The following is a 15999-nucleotide window of genomic DNA, read 5'->3' as shown; positions in this document are numbered from 1 at the left end:
AAACCTTATTAAATCGACAATTGGGTCATAATCATCACTAAACCCTAATTTTGACTCTAGTCAAAATTAGTCAACCAACACACCCAAAAGAGTTTCAACACTTCCATAATCACTAATCATAGTGATTATACACTACTTACAAGCCTTAAACTTGGTTAAATCATTAACCAACCTAAAACCCGCCAAATATCAAAATAGCAAGTTTCCATAAACCCTCTTCGTCAACTAAATGGGTTTTACAACTAACAATCTCAAAACCCTAACATTGAATCTCAAATCAAACAATGAAACTCGGAGTTAGAACTTACCAATACCGCCAAAATGATGCCGTTGACGAGATGAACAACTTTAATACTTGAGGTTTGACCCGAAACACTCTTCTTCTTCTCGAATTGGAGCTCTCTCTCACTAAAATGGGTTTCTCCCTCTAGGGTTTGATGAAAGTGTTTGTGTGGGTGAAATAAGGATAAGAATGATCAATGGATCAGTTTTGATGACCCCAAACCGACCCCAAGTGAAAAGACCAAAGTACCCCTCATTTAAACACTTTAAAAATGCTGAAAATTGCATCAGACGCATTCAGAGTGCCGCTCCATAAGGTAGAGCGCCGCTCCAACCTTCAGGTCAGTTTTCAGTAACTTGTTTTGGCCATAACTTTTTGACCGTAGCTCCGTTTTCGATGAATCAAATATCGTTGGAAACGTAATAAGATTTTATTTCCAATGGTAAGGCTTTGAAACATCAACACAAACTTTATTTGGGGTTGAAAAGATGCGTACACACCTTATCACTTCAGACAACGTCCAGTTTCCTTCGACGTTCGAGCAAGCAACACGTACATGCTTCGTGCACCTCATACACGCATCGTACACCATAAATACATTATGTATAATAAATATTTGGGTCTTACAACTCTCCCCCACTTAAACTCGATCACGTCCTCGTGATCTTCACCACTTAACCAATCCGGAACTACTCAACGGTCCTCAATCATAAGTCCCAATCTGACTTTCCTAAGCAATTCCTCCCAATGAATCGTCTTTAACAACTAAATCGTCACCCGCAATTTATTGAAATCCACAATTTCGAGCACCCAAACTTGCTCAATCCCTCACATCGGGAAAACTCAACCAAATCTCGAACCGAGATATCAATCCCTTAGCATACCCTTACCGAGTACAATGCTAAAAGCAACCCAGTCTCAACCTAAGGTCAACAACCCGAAACCGAACCAAACGATTCCTTATGGATAACACCAATCACTAAACATCTCTTGTAGTACACAATACGACCAATATGCAACTACCGTAACATCATAATCCAACGGCTAAAACCGATAGCTCCCCAAACGACTATGAAAACGCAAATTCCAAGGTGTACAAAATCAACTATCGTCACACCCGTAACAACCTGTGAGCGAAACACGGCTATCACATCACTAATCATACAACATGGTCCTCACGACCCCACCATTGGCGTGTTGAACAACCAATAGATCAACGACACGAAGGCTGGCTGAAAACTACACGAGCCATAGTGAATCCAAACTACACGCTACTCACTACCTTCACCGCACAACAATCGGGATTGGCCGAACTACACGCGCCTTAGTGAATCCGAACTACACGAGAGTCACTATCCCAATACAATGACCGAAACCACACGAGTCATTAGTGAATCCGAACTACACGAGACTCACTCCTCAATACAATGACCGAAACCACACGAGTCATTGGTGAATCCGAACTACACGAGATTCACTTCCACAATAAGATGACCGAACTACATGCGTCATCGTGAATCCGAAAACACACGCGATCCACAATCTCAACACAGGAATGGTACTCGCATTTCCCACCGGTGCTCGCATTTCCCGATAATGTTACACCATACCGACATAACACTACTCCCTTGATGAAGTCAGCGGACCCCGAAGGTCATGCTCCACCAATATAACACTACCCTCATGATGAAGTCAGCGGACCCCGAAGGTCATGCTCCACCAATCAGTAATCCCATGATGAAGTCAGCAGACCCCGAAGGTCATGCTCCACCGATATAACACCATGCTCATGATGAAGTCAGCGAACCCCGAAGGTCATGCTTCACCAATCGCATTACTCCTATGATGAAGTCAGCGGACCCCGAAGGTCATGCTTCACTAATAACATACGCACTTTTGGCCTCAACCAACGAGTAGTGCAACATCGCGCTCTGCTATACTATAGTGAACCCTAACTGTAGTGACCCGAACTTTTCCATGTTTATATATATTAATTGAGATTGATATTTACATGATTAAATGTTTCCAACATGTTAAGCAATCAAACTTGTTAAGACTTGATTAATTGAAATATGTTTCATATAGATAATTGACCACCCAAGTTGACCGGTGATTCACGAACGTTAAAACTTGTAAAAACTATATGATGACATATATATGGATATATATATAGTTAACATGATACTATGATAAGTAAAAATATCATTAAGTATATTAACAATGAACTACATATGTAAAAACAAGACTACTAACTTAATGATTTTTAAACGAGACATATATGTAACGATTATCGTTGTAAAGATATTTAATGTATATATATCATATTAAGAGATATTCATACATGATAATATCACGATAATATAATAATTTAAAATCTCATTTGATATTATAAACATTGGGTTAACAACATTTAACAAGATCGTTAACCTAAAGGTTTCAAAACAACACTTACATGTAACGACTAACGATGACTTAACGACTCAGTTAAAATGTATATACATGTAGTGTTTTAATATGTATTTATACACTTTTGAAAGACTTCAATATACTTATCAAAATACTTCTACTTAACAAAAATGCTTACAATTACATCCTCGTTCAGTTTCATCAACAATTCTACTCGTATGCACCCGTATTCGTACTCGTACAATACAAAGCTTTTAGATGTATGTACTATTGGTATATACACTCCAATGATCAGCTCTTAGCAGCCCATGTGAGTCACCTAACACATGTGGGAACCATCATTTGGCAACTAGCATGAAATATCTCATAAAATTACAAAAATATGAGTAATCATTCATGACTTATTTACATGAAAACAAAATTACATATCCTTTATATCTAATCCATACACCAACGACCAAAAACACCTATAAACACTTTCATTCTTTAATTTTCTTCATCTAATTGATCTCTCTCAAGTTCTATCTTCAAGTTCTAAGTGTTCTTCATAAATTCTACAAGTTCTAGTTACATAAAATCAAGAATACTTTCAAGTTTGCTAGCTCACTTCCAATCTTGTAAGGTGATCATCCAACCTTAATAAATCTTTGTTTCTTACATTAGGTTATCATTCTAATACAAGGTAATAATCATATTCAAACTTTGGTTCAATTTCTATAACTATAACAATCTTATTTCAAGTGATGATCTTACTTGAACTTGTTTTCGTGTCATGATTCTGCTTCAAGAACTTCGAGCCATCCAAGGATCCGTTGAAGCTAGATCCATTTTTCTCTTTTCCAGTAGGTTTATCCAAGGAACTTAAGGTAGTAATGATGTTCATAACATCATTCGATTCATACATATAAAGCTATCTTATTCGAAGGTTTAAACTTGTAATCACTAGAACATAGTTTAGTTAATTCTAAACTTGTTCGCAAACAAAAGTTAATCCTTCTAACTTGACTTTTAAAATCAACTAAACACATGTTCTATATCTATATGATATGCTAACTTAATGATTTAAAACCTGGAAACACGAAAAACACCGTAAAACCGGATTTACGCCGTCGTAGTAACACCGCGGGCTGTTTTGGGTTAGTTAATTAAAAACTATGAAAAACTTTGATTTAAAAGTTGTTATTCTGAGAAAATGATTTTTATTATGAACATGAAACTATATCCAAAAATTATGGTTAAACTCAAAGTGGAAGTATGTTTTCTAAAATGGTCATCTAGACGTCGTTCTTTCGACTGAAATGACTACCTTTACAAAAACGACTTGTAACTTATTTTTCCGACTATAAACCTATACTTTTTCTGTTTAGATTCATAAAATAGAGTTCAATATGAAACCATAGCAATTTGATTCACTTAAAACGGATTTAAAATGAAGAAGTTATGGTTAAAACAAGATTGGATAATTTTTCTCATTTTAGCTACGTGAAAATTGGTAACAAATCTATTCCAACCATAACTTAATCAACTTGTATTGTATATTATGTAATCTTGAGATACCATAGACACGTATACAATGTTTCGACCTATCATGTCGACACATCTATATATATTTCGGAACAACCATAGACACTCTATATGTGAATGTTGGAGTTAGCTATACAGGGTTGAGGTTGATTCCAAAATATATATAGTTTGAGTTGTGATCAATACTGAGATATGTATACACTGGGTCGTGGATTGATTCAAGATAATATATATCGATTTATTTCTGTACATCTAACTGTGGACAACTAGTTGTAGGTTACTAACGAGGACAGCTGACTTAATAAACTTAAAACATCAAAATGTATTAAAAGTGTTGTAAATATATTTTGAACATACTTTGATATATATGTACATATTTGTTATAGGTTCGTGAATCGACCAGTGGCCAAGTCTTACTTCCCGACGAAGTAAAAATCTGTGAAAGTGAGTTATAGTCCCACTTTTAAAATCTAATATTTTTGGGATGAGAATACATGCAGGTTTTATAAATGATTTACAAAGTAGACACAAGTATGTGAAACTACATTCTATGGTTGAATTATTGAAATCGAATATACCCCTTTTTATTAAGTTTGGTAATCTAAGAATTAGGGAACAGACACCCTAATTGACGCGAATCCTAAAGATAGATCTATTGGGCCTAACAAACCCCATCCAAAGTACCAGATGCTTTAGTACTTCGAAATTTATATCATATCCGAAGGGTGTCCCGGAATGATGGGGATATTCTTATATATGCATCTTGTTAATGTCGGTTACCAGGTGTTCACCATATGAATGATTTTTATCTCTATGTATGGGATGTGTATTGAAATATGAAATCTTGTGGTCTATTATTATGATTTGATATATATAGGTTAAACCTATAACTCACCAACATTTTTGTTGACGTTTTAAGCATGTGTATTCTCAGGTGATTATTAAGAGCTTCCGCTGTCGCATACTTAAATAAGGACGAGATTTGGAGTCCATGCTTGTATGATATTGTGTAAAAACTGCATTCAAGAAACTTATTTTATTGTAACATATTTGTATTGTAAACCATTATGTAATGGTCGTGTGTAAACAGGATATTTTAGATTATCATTATTTGATAATCTACGTAATGCTTTTTAAACCTTTATTGATGAAATAAAGGTTATGGTTTGTTTTAAAATGAATGCAGTCTTTGAAAAATGTCTCATATATGAAATGTCCCGTTCTTATTGATTAAAAACGTTCCATATTAATTGATTTCGTTGCGAGGTTTTGACCTCTATATGAGACGTTTTTCAAAGACTGCATTCATTTTTAAAACAAACCATAACCTTTATTTCATAGATAAAGGTTTTAAAAAGCTTTACGTAGATTATCAAATAATGATAATCTAAAATATCATGTTTACACACGACCATTACATAATTGTTTACAATACAAATATGTTACAACAAAATAAGTTTATTGAATGCAGTTTTTACACAATATCATACAAGCATGGACTCCAAATCTCGTCCTTATTTAAGTATGCGACAGCGGAAGCTCTTAATAATCACCTGAGAATAAACATGCTTAAAACGTCAACAAAAATGTTGGTGAGTTATAGGTTTAACCTATATATATCAAATCATAATAATAGACCACAAGATTTCATATTTCAATACACATCCCATACATAGAGATAAAAAATCATTCATATGGTGAACACCTGGTAACCGACATTAACAAGATGCATATATAAGAATATCCCCATCATTCCGGGACACCCTTCGGATATGATATAAATTTTGAAGTACTAAAGCATCCGGTACTTTGGATGTGGTTTGTTAGGTCCGATAGATCTATCTTTAGGATTCGCGTCAATTAGGGTGTCTGTTCCCTAATTCTTAGATTACCAGACTTAATAAAAAGGGGCATATTCGATTTCGATAATTCAACCATAGAATGTAGTTTCACGTACTTGTGTCTATTTTGTAAATCATTTATAAAACCTGCATGTATTCTCATCCCAAAAATATTAGATTTTAAAAGTGGGACTATAACTCACTTTCACAGATTTTTACTTCGTCGAGAAGTAAGACTTGGCCACTGGTTGATTCACGAACCTATAACAATATATACATATATATCAAAGTATGTTCAAAATATATTTACAACACTTTTAATATATTTTGATGTTTTAAGTTTATTAAGTCAGCTGTCCTCGTTAGTAACCTACAACTAGTTGTCCACAGTTAGATGTACAGAAATAAATCGATAAATATTATCTTGAATCAATCCACGACCCAGTGTATACATATCTCAGTATTGATCACAACTCAAACTATATATATTTTGGAATCAACCTCAACCCTGTATAGCTAACTCCAACATTCACATATAGAGTGTCTATGGTTGTTCCGAAATATATATAGATGTGTCGACATGATAGGTTGAAACATTGTATACGTGTCTATTGTATCTCAAGATTACATAATATACAATACAAGTTGATTAAGTTATGGTTGGAATAGATTTGTTACCAATTTTCACGTAGCTAAAATGAGAAAAATTATCCAATCTTGTTTTACCCATAACTTCTTCATTTTAAATCCGTTTTGAGTGAATCAAATTGCTATGGTTTCATATTGAACTCTATTTTATGAATCTAAAAAGAAAAAGTATAGGTTTATAGTCAGAAAAATAAGTTACAAGTCGTTTTTGTAAAGGTAGTCATTTCAGTCGAAAGAACGACGTCTAGATGACCATTTTAGAAAACATACTTCCACTTTGAGTTTAACCATAATTTTTGGATATAGTTTCATGTTCATAATAAAAATAATTTTCTCAGAATAACAACTTTTAAATCAAAGTTTATCATAGTTTTTAATTAACTAACCCAAAACAGCCCGCGGTGTTACTACGACGGCGTAAATCCGGTTTTACGGTGTTTTTCGTGTTTTCAGGTTTTAAATCATTAAGTTAGCATATCATATAGATATAGAACATGTGTTTAGTTGATTTTAAAAGTCAAGTTAGAAGGATTAACTTTTGTTTGCGAACAAGTTTAGAATTAACTAAACTATGTTCTAGTGATTACAAGTTTAAACCTTTGAATAAGATAGCTTTATATGTATGAGTCGAATGATGTTATGAACATCATTACTACCTTAAGTTCCTTGGATAAACCTACTGGAAAAGAGAAAAATGGATCTAGCTTCAACGGATCCTTGGATGGCTCGAAGTTCTTGAAGCAGAATCATGACACGAAAACAAGTTCAAGTAAGATCATCACTTGAAATAAGATTGTTATAGTTATAGAAATTGAACCAAAGTTTGAATATGATTATTACCTTGTATTAGAATGATAACCTACTGTAAGAAACAAAGATTTCTTGAGGTTGGATGATCACCTTACAAGATTGGAAGTGAGCTAGCAAACTTGAAAGTATTCTTGATTTTATGTAACTAGAACTTATAGAATTTATGAAGAACACTTAGAACTTGAAGATAGAACTTGAGAGAGATCAATTAGATGAAGAAAATTGAAGAATGAAAGTGTTTATAGGTGTTTTTGGTCGTTGGTGTATGGATTAGATATAAAGGATATGTAATTTTGTTTTCATGTAAATAAGTCATGAATGATTACTCATATTTTTGTAATTTTATGAGATATTTCATGCTAGTTGCCAAATGATGGTTCCCACATGTGTTAGGTGACTCACATGGGCTGCTAAAAGCTGATCATTGGAGTGTATATATCAATAGTACATACATCTAAAAGCTGTATATTGTACGAGTACGAATACGGGTGCATACTAGTAGAATTGTTGATGAAACTGAACGAGGATGTAATTGTAAGCATTTTTGTTAAGTAGAAGTATTTTGATAAGTGTATTGAAGTCTTTCAAAAGTGTATAAATACATATTAAAACACTACATGTATATACATTTTAACTGAGTCGTTAAGTCATCGTTAGTCGTTACATGTAAGTGTTGTTTTGAAACCTTTAGGTTAACGATCTTGTTAAATGTTGTTAACCCAATGTTTATAATATCAAATGAGATTTTAAATTATTATATTATCATGATATTATCATGTATGAATATCTCTTAATATGATATATATACATTAAATGTCTTTACAACGATAATCGTTACATATATGTCTCGTTTAAAAATCATTAAGTTAGTAGTCTTGTTTTTACATATGTAGTTCATTGTTAATATACTTAATGATATGTTTACTTATCATAGTATCATGTTAACTATATATATATCCATATATATGTCATCATATAGTTTTTACAAGTTTTAACGTTCGTGAATCACCGGTCAACTTGGGTGGTCAATTGTCTATATGAAACATATTTCAATTAATCAAGTCTTAACAAGTTTGATTGCTTAACATGTTGGAAACATTTAATCATGTAAATATCAATCTCAATTAATATATATAAACATGGAAAAGTTCGGGTCACTACAATATAGAGGTCAAAACCTCGCGACGAAATCAATTAATATGGAACGTTTTTAATCAATAAGAACGGGACATTTCAGTTGGTATCCGAGCGTTGGTCTTAGAGAACCAGAATTTTGCATTAGTGTGTCTTATCGAGTTTGTTACGATGCATTAGTGAGTCTGGACTTCGACCGTGTTTACTTGAAAAATGATTGCTTAACAAATTTTGTTGGAAACTATATATTTTTAACATGTGAATATTATGTGATATATTAATCTCTTAACGCGTTTGATATTATGTGATAGATGTCTACCTCTAGAACAAGTCCCATTGACTCACCTAATAATAATGAAGACTCAAATGTAAATTGGAATGATTCGTGGACTGATTCACAAGTTCCCAAAGAGGAACCGGAAGAAGAGTCGGAACCGGAAGAAGAATCGGAACCGGAAGAAGAATCGGAACCGGATGAAGAAATAGAACTGGTGGGGGAAATAATAAAACGGTTAAGTAAAAGAAAATCCTCAATCAACCGACCAATGTTAATTATGGTCAATGGTGTTTCCGCCAAGGAAGCAAAATATTGGGAGGATTACCAATTCTCCGATGAATCGAATTCCGACGAGAATTCCGATGATGTTATAGAAATTACCCCAACTGAATTTAAAAAGGCAAAAGAAAATAATAAGGGAAAGGGCATAAAAATAGAGAAATCTAATTCCAACCCCGATGAACTTTATATGTATCGTCAACCTTCGAAGTCCTTAAGTTGTAACAATGACCCGGGAACCTCTAAACCACCAGGTTTTTCTAAACCAATGTGGAAAACGACGGCTCGTATTAGGGGAACATCATATATCCCTAGAAACTTGGCAAAACGAACCAAAACCGAAGAAGAAGAAACAAGCGAGTCGGAATAAGATAGTTGTATTCGTGTGGTGTAATATATGTAATATAGTGTGCTTATTCTTTATGATATATGTAAAAATTACTTGTATTAATAAGTATTTTTTTATGAATCTAACTCTTGTCTATTTTACAGTATAAAAACACAAAATGGATAGACAACCCACTATTTTAAGAGACCTACCCGGAGACATGATTGATGAAATCTTGTCTAGAGTCGGTCAGAATTCTTCGGCACAACTATTTAAGGCGAGATCAGTTTGTAAGACATTCGAAGAACGTTCCAAGAATGCCTTGGTTTATAAAAGGCTTTCGTTCGAAAGATGGGGGATATCACATTGGGAAATCCATAAGTTACGATGTGTTTACTTTGACGCATATATTGCGGGGAACCCAAATGCTATTTTACGCAATGGGTTAAGAAATTATTTTGACTCAATATATCCGAATATTGGACTTCGTGATTTTGAAAAAGCGGCTAACATGCAACATAAAGAAGCATGTTATGCTTACGGATTAGTAATGTTCGCTTCTCACCAAAGTGAGAACAAGAACATCGGGCTACAACTATTAAACAAAACGTTCCCACAAGTGACGGAGTCGGTAATTGGGGTAAGAAATGAGGTTTTTAGATTGTTACGGGACTGTTGGACATTACGTAACCCTCGTCCCTTTGACGACGTTACAACACGCTGTCTTATCAACGGCCATAACGGTTATGTTCCACAAGACCAAGGATGGGAAGTAATCTTAGTAAAACCAGAATGCATGACTTGTTTCTGGAAGTATGAATTACGTGTCGTTATTGCCTTTGCTGAACGACTTGTGTACTAGCTAAAATTATCTTCACAACCATCTTGTATCAAATTTATTGTGTGCTATATTTCATGCTATATGTAAAATAAGCGGTATTGTAAGTTTGTAAAATATTGTGTAAAAGTTTGAACGCGAAATATTATTATAATCAGTGTTTCATATAGAATTGTAGTAGTTGAATTGTATATTAGCTACTAAGTATGAACTTAACGGGTAGGTACTACCCGAATTTAAACTTATAAAACGCTAATATGAAGAAAAAGCTTTTATAAATGAGTTCATATTATGCTACGAAATACTATTAACTACTCTTAATATTCTGTATGATTAACTTGTTCCATTTGACTATTTTGAAGGAAATGGCATCGACTACTCGACACACCGTGAATATGAATGAAGAGGAATTCCGTACTTTTCTAGCTTCAAACATAGCCGCAGTACAGGCTGCGCTACATACCAACAATAACCTTGGATCTAGCAGTACAGGAAATCGTGTAGGATGCACCTACAAAGAATTCACTGCCTACAAACCTTTGGAATTTGATGGAACCGAAGGACCGATCGGATTGAAACGGTGGACCGAGAAGGTCGAATCGGTGTTTGCCATAAGTAAGTGTACTGAAGAGGACAAAGTGAAGTACGCTACGCATACCTTCACAGGTTCTGCGTTAACATGGTGGAATACCTATCTAGAGCAAGTAGGACAATACGATGCGTACGCACTACCGTGGTCAGCATTCAAGCACTTGATGAACGAGAAGTACCGTCCCAGAACCGAGGTCAATAAGCTCAAGACAGAACTTAGAGGGTTACGAACCCAAGGATTTGATATTACCACGTACGAAAGAAGATTCACAGAATTGTGCCTATTGTGTCCGGGAGCATTCGAAGATGAGGAAGAGAAGATCGACGCGTTTGTGAAAGGATTATCGGAAAGAATCCAAGAAGATATAAGTTCACACGAGCCCGCCTCCATACAACAGGCATGTAGAATGGCTCACAAACTAGTGAACCAGATTGAAGAAAGAATTAAAGAACAGACTGCTGAAGAGGCCAATGTGAAGCAAGTCAAAAGAAAGTGGGAGGAAAACGGTGATAAGAATCAAAAATACAACAACAACAGCAATTACAACAATAATCGCAACAATTATCCCAACAATCGCAACATCAATCGCAACTACAACAAACTGCCCAACAACAACAACAACAACAACAACAACAACAGCAACTACAACAATCATCCCAACAACAATAATAACCGCAGCAATAACAACAATCAGAAGCAGCTATGCCAAAGGTGTGAAAAGTATCACTCGGGGTTCTGCACCAAATTTTGCAACAAGTGTAAAAGAAATGGTCATAGCGCGGCGAAGTGTGAGGTCTACGGACCAGGGGTTAATAGAACGAAAGGAACAAATAGTGTCGGAACGAGTAATGGCGGAGCAAGTAGTGTAGGAGCAAGTTATGCCAATGTAGTTTGTTATAAATGTGGAAAACTGGGCCACATTATTAGAAATTGCCCAAACCAGGAGAACACGAATGGACAAGGCCGCTGAAGAGTTTTCAATATTAATGCGGCAGAGGCACAGGAAGACCCGGAGCTTGTTACATGTACGTTTCTTATTGACAATAAATCTGCTTACGTTTTATTTGATTTGGGTGCGGATAGAAGCTATATGAGTAGAGATTTTTGTGCTAAATTAAGTTGTCCATTGACGCCTTTGGATAGTAAATTTTTACTCGAATTAGCAAATGGTAAATTAATTTCAGCAGATAATATATGTCGGAATCGAGAAATTAAACTGGTTAGCGAAACATTTAAGATTGATTTGATACCAGTAGAGTTAGGGAGTTTTGATGTGATAATCGGTATGGACTGGTTGAAAGAAGTGAAAGCAGAGATCATTTGTTATAAAAATGCAATTCGCATTATACGAGAAAAAGGAAAACCCTTAATGGTGTACGGAGAAAAGGGCAACACGAAGCTACATCTTATTAGTAATTTGAAGGCACAAAAACTAATAAGAAAAGGTTGCTATGCTGTTCTAGCACATGTCGAGAAAGTACAAACTGAAGAAAAGAGCATCAATGATGTTCCCATTGCAAAAGAATTTCCCGATGTATTTCTGAAAGAATTACCGGGATTACCCCCACATCGATCCGTTGAATTTCAAATAGATCTTGTACCAGGAGCTGCACCAATAGCTCGTTCTCCTTACAGACTCGCACCCAGCGAGATGAAAGAACTGCAAAGCCAATTACAAGAACTTTTAGAGCGTGGTTTCATTCGACCAAGCACATCACCGTGGGGAGCTCCTGTTTTGTTTGTCAAGAAGAAAGATGGTACATTCAGGTTGTGTATCGACTATCGAGAGTTGAACAAACTTACCATCAAGAACCGCTACCCACTACCGAGAATCGACGACTTATTTGATCAACTACAAGGCTCGTCTGTTTATTCAAAGATTGACTTACATTCTGGGTATCATCAAATGCGGGTGAAAGAAGATGATATTCCAAAGACTGCTTTCAGAACACGTTACGGTCATTACGAGTTTATGGTCATGCCGTTTGGTTTAACTAATACACCAGCTATGTTCATGGACCTTATGAACCGAGTGTGTGGACCATACCTTGACAAGTTTGTCATTATTTTCATTGATGACATACTTATTTACTCAAAGAATGACCAAGAACACGGTGAACATTTGAGAAAGGTGTTAGAAGTATTGAGGAAGGAAGAATTGTACGCTAAATTTTCAAAGTGTGCATTTTGGTTGGAAGAAGTTCAATTCCTCGGTCACATAGTGAACAAAGAAGGTATTAAGGTGGATCCGGCAAAGATAGAAACTGTTGAAAAGTGGAAAACCCCAAAAACTCCGAAACACATACGCCAGTTTTTAGGACTAGCTGGTTACTACAGAAGGTTCATCCAAGACTTTTCCAGAATAGCAAAACCCTTGACTGCATTAATGCATAAAGGGAAGAAATTTGAATGGAATGATGAACAAGAGAAAGCGTTTCAGTTATTGAAGAAAAAGCTAACTACGGCACCTATATTGTCATTGCCTGAAGGGAATGATGATTTTGTGATTTATTGTGACGCATCAAAGCAAGGTCTCGGTTGTGTATTAATGCAACGAATGAAGGTGATTGCTTATGCGTCTAGACAATTGAAGATTCACGAACAAAATTATACGACGCATGATTTGGAATTAGGCGCGGTTGTTTTTGCATTAAAGACTTGGAGGCACTACTTATATGGGGTCAAAAGTATTATATATACCGACCACAAAAGTCTTCAACACATATTTAATCAAAAACAACTGAATATGAGGCAGCGTAGGTGGATTGAATTGTTGAATGATTACAACTTTGAGATTCGTTACCACCCGGGGAAGGCAAATGTGGTAGCCGATGCCTTGAGCAGGAAGGACAGAGAACCCATTCGAGTAAAATCTATGAATATAATGATTCATAATAACCTTACTACTCAAATAAAGGAGGCGCAACAAGGAGTTTTAAAAGAGGGAAATTTAAAGGATGAAATACCCAAAGGATCGGAGAAGCATCTTAATATTCTGGAAGACGGAACCCGGTATAGGGCTGAAAGGATTTGGGTACCAAAATTTGGAGATATGAGAGAAATGGTACTTAGAGAAGCTCATAAAACCAGATACTCAATACATCCTGGAACGGGGAAGATGTACAAGGATCTCAAGAAACATTTTTGGTGGCCGGGTATGAAAGCCGATGTTGCTAAATACGTAGGAGAATGTTTGACGTGTTCTAAGGTTAAAGCTGAGCATCAGAAACCATCAGGTCTACTTCAACAACCCAAAATCCCGGAATGGAAATGGGAAAACATTACCATGGATTTCATCACTAAATTGCCAAGGACTGCAAGTGGTTTTGATACTATTTGGGTAATAGTTGATCGTCTCACCAAATCAGCACACTTCCTGCCAATAAGAGAAGATGACAAGATGGAGAAGTTAGCACGACTGTATTTGAAGGAAGTCGTCTCCAGACATGGAATACCAATCTCTATTATCTCTGATAGGGATGGCAGATTTATTTCAAGATTCTGGCAGACATTACAGCAAGCATTAGGAACTCGTCTAGACATGAGTACTGCCTATCATCCACAAACTGATGGGCAGAGCGAAAGGACGATACAAACGCTTGAAGACATGCTACGAGCATGTGTTATTGATTTCGGAAACAGTTGGGATCGACATCTACCGTTAGCAGAATTTTCCTACAACAACAGCTACCATTCAAGCATTGAGATGGCGCCGTTTGAAGCACTTTATGGTAGAAAGTGCAGGTCTCCGATTTGTTGGAGTGAAGTGGGGGATAGACAGATTACGGGTCCGGAGATTATACAAGAAACTACCGAGAAGATCATCCAAATTCAACAACGGTTGAAAACCGCCCAAAGTCGACAAAAGAGCTACGCTGACATTAAAAGAAAAGATATAGAATTTGAAATTGGAGAGATGGTCATGCTTAAAGTTGCACCTTGAAAAGGCGTTGTTCGATTTGGTAAGCGAGGGAAATTAAATCCAAGGTATATTGGACCATTCAAGATTATTGATCGTGTCGGACCAGCAGCTTACCGACTTGAGTTACCTCAACAACTCGCGGCTGTACATAACACTTTCCACGTCTCGAATTTGAAGAAATATTTTGCTAAAGAAGATCTCACTATTCCGTTAGATGAAATCCAAATCAACGAAAAACTCCAATTCATCGAAGAACCCGTCGAAATAATGGATCGTGAGGTTAAAAGACTTAAGCAAAACAAGATACCAATTGTTAAGGTTCGATGGAATGCTCGTAGAGGACCCGAGTTCATCTGGGAGCGTGAAGATCAGATGAAGAAGAAATACTCGCATCTATTTCCAGAAGATTCGTCAACACCTTCAACAGCTTAAAATTTCGGGACGAAATTTATTTAACGGGTAGGTACTGTAGTGACCCGAACTTTTCCATGTTTATATATATTAATTGAGATTGATATTTACATGATTAAATGTTTCTAACATGTTAAGCAATCAAACTTGTTAAGACTTGATTAATTGAAATATGTTTCATATAGACAATTGACCACCCAAGTTGACCGGTGATTCACGAACGTTAAAACTTGTAAAAACTATATGATGACATATATATGGATATATATATAGTTAACATGATACTATGATATGTAAACATATCATTAAGTATATTAACAATGAACTACATATGTAAAAACAAGACTACTAACTTAATGATTTTTAAACGAGACATATATGTAACGATTATCGTTGGAAAGACATTTAATGTATATATATATATCATATTAAGAGATATTCATACATGATAATATCATGATAATATAATAATTTAAAATCTCATTTGATATTATAAACATTTGGTTAACAACATTTAACAAGATCGTTAACCTAAAGGTTTCAAAACAACACTTACATGTAACGACTAACGATGACTTAACGACTCAGTTAAAATGTATATACATGTAGTGTTTTAATATGTATTTATACACTTTTGAAAGACTTCAATACACTTATCAAAATACTTCTACTTAACAAAAATGCTTACAATTACATCCTCGTTCAG

The sequence above is a fragment of the Rutidosis leptorrhynchoides genome, chromosome 1 (assembly GCF_046630445.1).
Source record: "Rutidosis leptorrhynchoides isolate AG116_Rl617_1_P2 chromosome 1, CSIRO_AGI_Rlap_v1, whole genome shotgun sequence".
NCBI lineage: Eukaryota > Viridiplantae > Streptophyta > Magnoliopsida > Asterales > Asteraceae > Rutidosis > Rutidosis leptorrhynchoides.
This window is presented reverse-complemented; position numbering follows the sequence as displayed.